The sequence below is a fragment of the Dicentrarchus labrax genome, unplaced genomic scaffold (assembly GCF_905237075.1).
Source record: "Dicentrarchus labrax unplaced genomic scaffold, dlabrax2021, whole genome shotgun sequence".
Classification (NCBI taxonomy): Eukaryota; Metazoa; Chordata; class Actinopteri; family Moronidae; genus Dicentrarchus; species Dicentrarchus labrax.
This window is the reverse complement of record NW_026136703.1, coordinates 21,466,533-21,475,640: the sequence shown is the minus strand read 5'-3', so window position 1 is coordinate 21,475,640 and position 9,108 is coordinate 21,466,533. Positions and strand designations below refer to the sequence as shown.

Sequence of the window (9,108 nt, the reverse complement as noted above, 5' to 3'; positions counted from 1 at the left end):
TGGACTTCAGCTCTGCTTTAAATACCATCATCCTAGCTCTGTTACAGGACAAGCTCTCCCAGCTCACTGTGCCTGACTCCACCTGCAGGTCGATCACAGACTTCCTGTCTGACAGGAAACAGCACGTGAAGTTGGGGAAAATGTCTCTGACTCTCGGACCATCAGCACCGGATCCCCCCAAGGCTGCGTTCTTTCTTCTCTGCTCTTCTCCCTGTACACCGACAGCTGCACCTTCGGTCACCAGCCCGTCAGGTTCCTGAAGTTTGCAGATAACACCACCCTCATTGGACTCATCTCTGATGGAGATGAGTCCGTCTACAGATGGGAGATTGACCTCTGGGTGACGTGGTGCAGCCCAACACAGTCTCACTCCCTACTCATCAAAGGTGTGACGCATGGCCAAGGATCCCTGCCGTCAAGTTCCAACGAAAGATGTGTACCTTTTGCGTTGTTTTTCAATGTGGGGGTCCGTTAGATAGACATTCATGTTAATCCAAGTCTCACGGAAATATGTGACACTTAATCTATTGATTCGTGATCTGGGACACGAAATTTCCGACTTTCAAACTAATGTTCTGTCCGGGAGCTTTCTCCCTAATGTCCCGTAAGGGGCTCCGTACAGATAATTTATTGTTTATTTTTCTCATTTGTTTCAACATTTTTCAACACGAAAAACAAAAAATTGTCCTTGATAACTAACAATATGACAGCTTGTGTGACTCTGACCTGTGTGACTCTGACCTGAGAAAAGTGAATTTCCATTGAGGACGATATAGATTTAAAAAAGTTTCTATCCCAAGAATAAACAACAAATGTTCACTCTTTGAATCACCAAAATAAGTGACTTATGTAGTGTTTTTAATCAATCAAATTTAGTGTAAAACAATAAATTGTGTCCGTCACTGGGCAGGATATAAGCAAGAATCCAGAGCGGCGTATTTACCGATACAAACAATATTAGGTTATTCTACCTAATCTCAAAGACCCCCACAAACGCCTACTTAGTCCCTACAATATTCATAAATGTTATCCAACGGTCCAAATAGTCAATCTCCCCACAAAACTCCTTAAATAAAAGATGGAAAGGGGGTGATATAGGCAACTTGTTTCAAAAAGCGTGGGATGAAATCTTTTATGAACTGTAGCCTATCAATAAACTGGTTGTGCTGGGCAGTAGCCTACGTTTAGAGTGATCATATTGGGCATTTTCCTACATGTGAATTAAGATCAAATATTTGAAAATTAAGGTAACAGGAATCACTTTTTAAATGAACATGTTTTGCTGTTACAGAGCCAGAGTCACAATTCACATAGCCTACAAAAAAACAAGACAATAGATGGCTAGATAAAGTAAACATTAAAACATACAATTCTAAAAAGAAAAAGATGAAGCAGCTACTTTCTGACCGTCGTGGTTTGCCAGCACACCAGCGCACCTGCACTTAATATATATGTGAATTGTCACAATTTCTCAGAATCAAAGGTGAAGTAGAAACGGGTGGCCAAAAGCTGTCACATTGTTAGTCTAATTGGAGTCCACCTGTGGTAAATTCAGTTGATTGGACATGATTTGGAAAGGCACACACCTGTCTATATAAGGTCCCACAGTTAACAGTGCATGTCAGACCGCAAAACAAGCATGAAGTTGAAGGAACTGTCTGTAGACCTCCGAGACAGGATTGTATCAAGGCACAGATCTGGGGAACGGTACAGAAAAATTTCTGCTGCTTTTAAAGGTCCCAATGAACACAGTGGCCTCCATCATCCGTAAATGGAAGAAGTTTGGAACCACCCAGACTCTTCGTAGAGCTGGCCGTCTCTCTAAACTGAGTGATCGGGGGAGAAGGGCTTTAGTTAGGGAGGTGACCAATAACCCGATGGTCACCCTGACAGAGCTCCAGGGTTCCTCTGTGGAGAGAGTAGAACCTTCCAGAAGGACGACCATCGCTGCAGCACTCCAGCCAAAAAGCACCTGAAAGACTCTCAGACCATGAGAAACAAAATTCTAAACAAAATATTCAGACTTTGTCGGAACACTGTACAGATTTGGCTTTGTGTAGTCATTAAATATGATCACAGCTATGTTACATCAATCATGATGTACAGATGTTTCATGAGTTATGTAGGGAGTTAGAATTGTTAACAAATACATTTACAGACAATTGAAATGTCTATATATCAGCTTCACCTGCATTTTGAGTGGTATGAATCATTATTATGTGTATATATACTTCTTATAAATGCTAAATGGAGGGAGTTACTGGATCTACAATAAAACAAAGATGCTTAGATCTTATAGCCCCAGACAAGACAGCTACAACGAAAATAATTGATTGCCTAGCCTTGAAACATCTACAGTAAACATACATGCTTTAGACAACAGACTCTCTCTGGATGAAGGACACTATTTGTATAGCTGCTGAAAACATTCAGTCTGGTATCTGGTGAAGCATGAGCTGCAGTTAACTTGCAATTTTATACCACTAACACACACTGTTAGTAGAAAGGCTGAAACCACTGATCAAATAAGTTCTGATTATACCTAACCTTATTAAGATAGCTGCTGGTGACTGAAGTAAACAAGATGAAAATGAAGGTAATTCTTGTTTTGCAACCCACTCAAACACAGCTGAAAATCTCTGAACCCTGAGAGCCACTAATGTAGTTGTTCTATAGTGAAGCCTCAAAAGGCAGTGGTGGAATAAATATTGAATAGTATCTCTTCCTGAGATTATATATTTATTACTATTTATTATGATTAGGGCCAATCAAAATAAGAATGGGTTGATTAACCTCTAAAATGCATTATATTTTAGAAGTTGATAAAAAAATTTGAAATGTTCATCTGTAACTTAAAAAGGTCTTGTAAATATGAATATTTCCATCTGAAATTTAGTAAAGTGGAAGTATAAAATAGGATAATATGTAAAAGTACCTCAAAACTGTAATTAGAAAAAGTCTTAAGTAAAAATTGTTAGTTAGATTCCACCCCTGTCCAATGCAATGATCCCATTCTGTGGTGTAAAATAAAATGTTTAAGGTTACAGGCTGTTTAGCTGGGTAACTGGCTCCTTGTTTCTCCTGGGCCAGAAACTCAGAGTAATAGGAAAACACAATGGGGATGGAGCCACCAATACTGTGGAGTAAAGAGGGAGGCAGGAATGTACTAGCATCCTCAGCCGTCTAATCTTGTTGAAAGGATGGAGATACGGTGGGGATTAATCAAATATTAATGTTGCAGAAGGCCCTTTAGCAACTGTAACTCTAATCCTTTCAAGTGAAGGCTTTAAATGTGAAACACCTGCAGGAAAGTTTAGTTACCAACATCATGAAAGCAACAAAGTAGAGAGGATGAGAATGAATGAGAGTATGTGGGGAGATGCTTACCTCCTATCTTTTACTAAGGCAACATTTCCTTTATTGTGAACAGACACTTAGTGAAAGTAACGCTGTGCTGTTGTTTCATGGTAATGTTTTTCTTAATAACGAATGTTTATTCAAAATGCAAGTATGTATGGCATTTATAAATAATGCAAATCACAATTTATTAACGATTAGAATTTTTATTTGTATTCTTTTGTTTGTGGGAGGAAACCGGAGCACCCGGGGAAAACCCACGTGGACGCTGCAGGATTATTAAGATGTGTCCAAAGAGAATTGGTAACTATTGTCACGAGAAAGGACATTGGAAGGCAGATTGTGCTGTATACAAGGCTAAAACCAGGGGAGTGAAAGCTAATGTGAGACTGAGGTGCCACCTGACAGTAACAGTACTTTGTGGGAGGAAACCGGAGCACCCGGGGAAAACCCACATGGACACTGGAGGATTATTAAGCCTCAGTGCCACCATATTTCCAGGCCACTGCTGTCGGTCACTGTCATTCGAGTAAAACTCAGTATGACGTAGTGATGGATGGTCAAAAGCAGTTGGCCGGCTAGAAATTATTATTTTTTTTTAAAAATACAAGTGTGGGGGAACAGCTGGTCCATTAGGGGGTCCTCCGCTGTCTCCATCGTGCCACTGCCGCTTGAATTGCGGAAAAAGCAGCAGCGACTCTCACACGGATGGTGGGAATAACAATAGCAATAGCAATACCTGCTTGGAGTGGGTGAATAACAGCAGCAATACCTGCTTGGGCCAGGGTGAAAACAGGCATGGTTTCTTCTATAAGTGAGGACATTGTTGCCTGAGCCATGGACAACAAAGTTCTTGTTTGAGCAATGGCAAAGTACCCCATTTCTCTGAGCCTGGCGATTCCTGCTAAAATCTGTGCTTTGGTCATGGAATAAGCAGCTGCCAAAGAAAATGCTGAATTCCCATCTGACTCTGTGCCAGCAGGCTGTGATGTCTCTCGGTCAAGTACTGGGTTTGAGAGAGGAGAAAGCTGAACTCTCTCACCACCAGAATGACTCATGTGAATTATAGAGCGAATGCCTGAAGGGGTGCTATTCTGCTCTTCCTCTTCTTCTTCTTTCTTTTGTTGGGTGTTATTACCCAGACAATGCAAGCCTTTAAAGCGCCAGTCATAGTAGTGCCACTGAGTCCTCCGATTATTGTAGCTTCTGTCCTTTAAGTAGTTTGTCTGTGTCCGTGATGCTAGGTTTACCTCTACCGGTGACTCATGTAGCACCTCCTGTACCGGCTGTGATGTCTCTCGGTCAAGTACTGGGTTTGAGAGAGGAGAAAGCTGAACTCTCTCGCCGCCAGAATGACTCCTGTGAATTATAGAGCGAATGCCTGAAGAGGTGCTATTCTGCTCTTCCTCTTCTTCTTCTTTCTTTTGTTGGGTGTCATTACCCAGACAATGTAAGCCATTAGAGCGGCAGTCATTGTAGTGCCACTGCCTCCTCATATTATTGTAGCTTCTGTCCTTTAAGTAGTTTGTGTCATGGCTCTGCTCCCCTCCTGCTCCCTTTGCTCCTCCCCCTTCCCTGTGTGTCTGAGGGTGCGGCCTCCATTCTCCTCACCTGCTGCCTGCTGTCTCACCTGCTCTCAATCATTCATCATGCCTCAGTCTTCAAGAACCCCGGTCTTCCTCCCATTCATCGCCAGATTGTTTCAGCCTATGTGGTGGTAACTCTCGTGGCTCCTCTCAGTATTGAGTTAGGCAACTTCAAGCTCTCTTGTGTTTTCCCTGTGCGTGTCCCCTTGTCTAACCGTTTCTCTCCCGTGCCCCAGGGTCCCTTGTGCAGTTTGGCTTCCTGTGTCCGCTCTCCTGTGCCTCTGTGTCTCCGGTCTCTTCCGCCATCTCACCCACCCGTTCCTGCTGTGGCCGCCCCTCATCCCCCCTGTGTGTGTGTGTGTGCGTGGAATAAAACCCCCTTTAAACCTTCCATACTGTCTGGGTGTCTGCTCCTGGGTCCAGTCCTAACACCAGCCCTGTCAGAACAATCTGGCCAGCATGGACCCAGCGGACCCAGACTCCGTCCGAGCGCACTGGCCTACCAGGGACAACGAGTGGGCCAACACGAGAAGGTCCTCGACGGGATCGTGGCAGCCATCCAAGACCTTCGCTGTAGTGTGGCCGCCCTTGGATCCAAGCTCGATCAGGTCTCCACTCCTCCCACAGCTCCTACCACCGCCATTGAAGCAGCTACTCCCTCTGCCTCCCCAGCCATGCCGCATGCAGCCTCTCCTCCCCCGCCCCGGGAACCACACGTTCCTACACCTGAACGGTATGCTGGGGATTTGGGGGCTTGTGGGCGGTTTCTGCTTCAGTGCTCACTAGTTTTCCAACAACAGCCGTTGACCTACAGTTCTAATAGCGCCCGAGTGGCTTTTGTGATTAGCTTATTGTCAGGGAAAGCAGCTCAGTGGGCAACCGCCCTGTGGGAGAAGCACTCCCCTATTTGTGAAACCTTCCAGCGATTTTCTGACGAATTAAGAAAAGTTTTTGATCATCCAGTGCAAGGCAGAGAGGCAGCTAAACGCTTACTGAATCTTCGTCAGGGCTCTGGTTCAGTAGCTGAGTTCTCAGTCGAGTTTAGAGTTTTAGCGGCAGAGAGTGGTTGGGATGAAGAGGCGTTGCAGACTGTTTTCGTGCATGGGCTGTCGGAGGTTATGAAGGACGAGTTAGCGGCTAGGGATAGCGCTGCTAGCCTTGACGAGCTAATCTCACTAGCGATTAGGCTTGACAATCGTCTTCGTGAGAGACGGCGTGAGAAGTGGGGGCGCTCACAAGCCTCTCCTTTCCATGCCTTACCCAGAGCCACCATCTCAGTAGATCCCCAGTTAGCAGCCCCATGCAAACGCCCCTCGAGCCAGGTACCCCCCGAGCCCGTAGAGGAGCCTATGCAATTGGGTCGCACCCGCCTCACTCAGGCAGAACGCCAACGCCGGATGAGGTCCGGGTTATGCATTTATTGTGGCCAGCACGGTCACTTCTTGGCTGCCTGCCCCCAGCTGCCAAAGAAAGAAACGGAGAATGGTGTTGCTCCTGTGAGCCAAGTCCCCGCTTCCTCCTCTGCCCCTCTTAGTCGCTTGCAATTAAAAGCGTCCCTTCACTGGCAGTTAAATTCCATTCCCCTCACAGCACTAGTCGACTCAGGTGCCGAGGAGAGTTTCATTGACTCGGCATTCGTGCTTCAGGCAAACATTCCCACTATCAAACTCCCTGACAACCAACCCGTTAACGCCTTAGACGGGAAACATTTAGCCAACATTACTCGGCAAACCGTTCCCCTCACACTTATCCTTTCTGGTAATCACCGTGAGGAGATTAGCTTACTGGTTATTTCATCACCCAACACTCCTGTTGTATTAGGTTACCCCTGGCTAAAACTCCACAATCCCCAATTCGACTGGTCTACTGGCTCACTCATTAGCTGGAGTGCTCACTGTCATTCACATTGTCTCCAGTCCGCTAGTGTAACACATCCCACTGTTCCCAAACCTCCCGAGCCCCCTGATCTATCTGCCGTCCCTGTAGAATACCACAACCTAGGGGAGGTTTTTAGTAAACATCGTGCCGTCTCATTACCTCCTCATAGGCCATATGATTGCGCTATAGAGCTGCTCCCTGGTTCCACTCTGCCGTCTAGTCGCCTGTATAACCTTTCCAGACCTGAGCGCGAAGCCATGGAGAAATATATAGGTGACTCACTAGCGGCAGGGCTTATTCGACCCTCTTCGTCTCCGGTAGGGGCAGGTTTCTTTTTGTAACAAAGAAAGACCAGTCCCTCCGCCCTTGCATTGATTATCGAGGGCTTAATGACATCACCATTAAGAATAAGTACCCTCTCCCTCTCATTGACCCGGCATTTGAACCCCTTCATAAGGCTAAAGTGTTCTCGAAATTAGACCTCCGGAACGCATACCATCTAGTCAGGATCAGAGAGGGAGATGAGTGGAAGACTGCCTTTAACACCCCTTTAGGCCACTTCGAATATTTGGTGATGCCCTTTGGATTGACCAATGCGCCAGCTGTGTTCCAGGCCATGGTCAATGATGTGCTGAGAGACATGCTGAACAGGTTCCTGTTCGTCTATTTAGATGACATACTCATCTTTTCGCAGTCCCAGGAGGAACATGTTCAGCATGTCCGGCAGGTACTCCAGAGACTCCTGGAGAACAAGCTTTACGTGAAAGCCGAGAAATGCGAGTTCAATGTGACATCCGTGTCTTTTCTGGGGTTTATTATTGAGCGGGGCAGGTTAAGGCTGACCCAGCCAAGATTCAGGCCGTGGCTGATTGGCCGAGACCCACCACTCGCAAACAGTTGCAGCGCTTCTTGGGGTTTGCTAACTTTTACCGCCGCTTTATTAGGAATTATAGTAAGGTAGCAGCCCCCTGACTAAGCTCACCTCGGTGAAAGCACCGTTCGCTTGGTCCCCTGAAGCAGAAACAGCCTTTCTAGCCCTGAAGGAACTGTTTACTTCTGCCCCGGTGCTGCGGCATCCTGACCCCTCCCCTCCAGTTCGTGGTGGAGGTGGATGCCTCTGACACTGGCATTGGGGCAGTACTCTCCCAGCGATCCCCCAAGGACCAGAAGCTGCACCCCTGTGCCTTCCTCTCCAGACGCCTGTCCCCAGCGGAGAGGAACTATGACGTTGGGAACAGAGAGCTGCTGGCGGTGGTGGTAGCCCTTCAGGAGTGGAGGCATTGGTTGGAGGGCGCTGCTCTCCCGTTCATCGTGTGGACGGACCACAAGAACCTGGCGTACCTCCGCTCAGCCAAGAGGCTCAACTCCCGTCAGGCCCGGTGGGCTTTGTTCCTTGACCGTTTTGTTTTCACCCTCACCTACCGACCTGGGTCCCGCAATGCCAAGCCAGATGCCCTATCACGCCAAGCCGACCCGAGACGCCGGGGACTGAACCAGAGACCATCCTCCCGGCTTCTTGTGTGGTGGCTGCAGTGAACTGGCGGATAGAGGCTCTGGTGAAGCAAGCACAACGCTCACAACCCGACCCAGGTAACGGCCCCCTAACCGACTCTTTGTTCCAGACTCAACCAGGTCCCAGGTCCTCCAGTGGGCTCACTCTTCCAGGATCTCTTGCCATCCTGGTTACCAGCGAACACTGGATTTCCTACGGCGGAAGTTTTGGTGGCCATCCATGGCGAGAGACACGAGAGCCTTTGTAGCCGCCTGTTCTGTCTGTGCCCGCGGAAATCCTCCCACCAGCTGCCAGCTGGACAATTACACCCCTTGCCCGTTCCAAGTCGCCCCTGGTCCCATATCGCCCTGGACTTTGTTACTGGACTGCCTACCTCTGAAGGTAATGACACCATTCTCACTATTGTTGACCGTTTTTCTAAGTCTGTCCATTTCGTGCCTCTGCCCAAGCTCCCCTCGTCCCTAGAGACTGCCAAACTCCTGGTCACCCATGTGTTCCGCCTACATGGAATCCCTCAAGACCTAGTTTCAGACCGTGGTCCACAATTCGCCTCCCAGGTTTGGCGAGCCTTCTGCCAGGCCTTGGGCGCTTCTGTCAGTCTATCCTCAGGTTACCACCCACAATCCAACGGCCAGACAGAACGGGCTAACCAGCAACTGGAGGCTGCCTTGCGCTGCGTCGCCGCCCGACATCCGGTCTCCTGGTGCACATTTCTTCCGTGGATCGAATATGCTCACAACTCCCTCACCTGCGCTGCCACAGGTATGTCCCCAT

General features: G+C 47.6%; 1 protein-coding gene and 2 long non-coding RNA genes across 3 annotated transcripts in view; 2 read left to right on the top strand and 1 right to left on the bottom strand.

Moving 5' to 3' along the window:
- Positions 1–9,108, bottom strand: part of LOC127360258 (T cell receptor beta chain MC.7.G5) — a gene marked incomplete in the record, with an annotated part of 299,553 nt that overhangs the window by 285,578 nt on the left and 4,867 nt on the right.
- Positions 4,888–5,334, top strand: LOC127360750 (uncharacterized). The gene is made up of 2 exons (XR_007883902.1): positions 4,888–5,074; positions 5,180–5,334. It is a non-coding gene; the product is annotated as an uncharacterized LOC127360750 (long non-coding RNA).
- LOC127360808 (uncharacterized) lies at positions 8,611–8,975 on the top strand. Its single transcript, XR_007883930.1, has 2 exons — positions 8,611–8,715; positions 8,892–8,975. It is a non-coding gene; the product is annotated as an uncharacterized LOC127360808 (long non-coding RNA).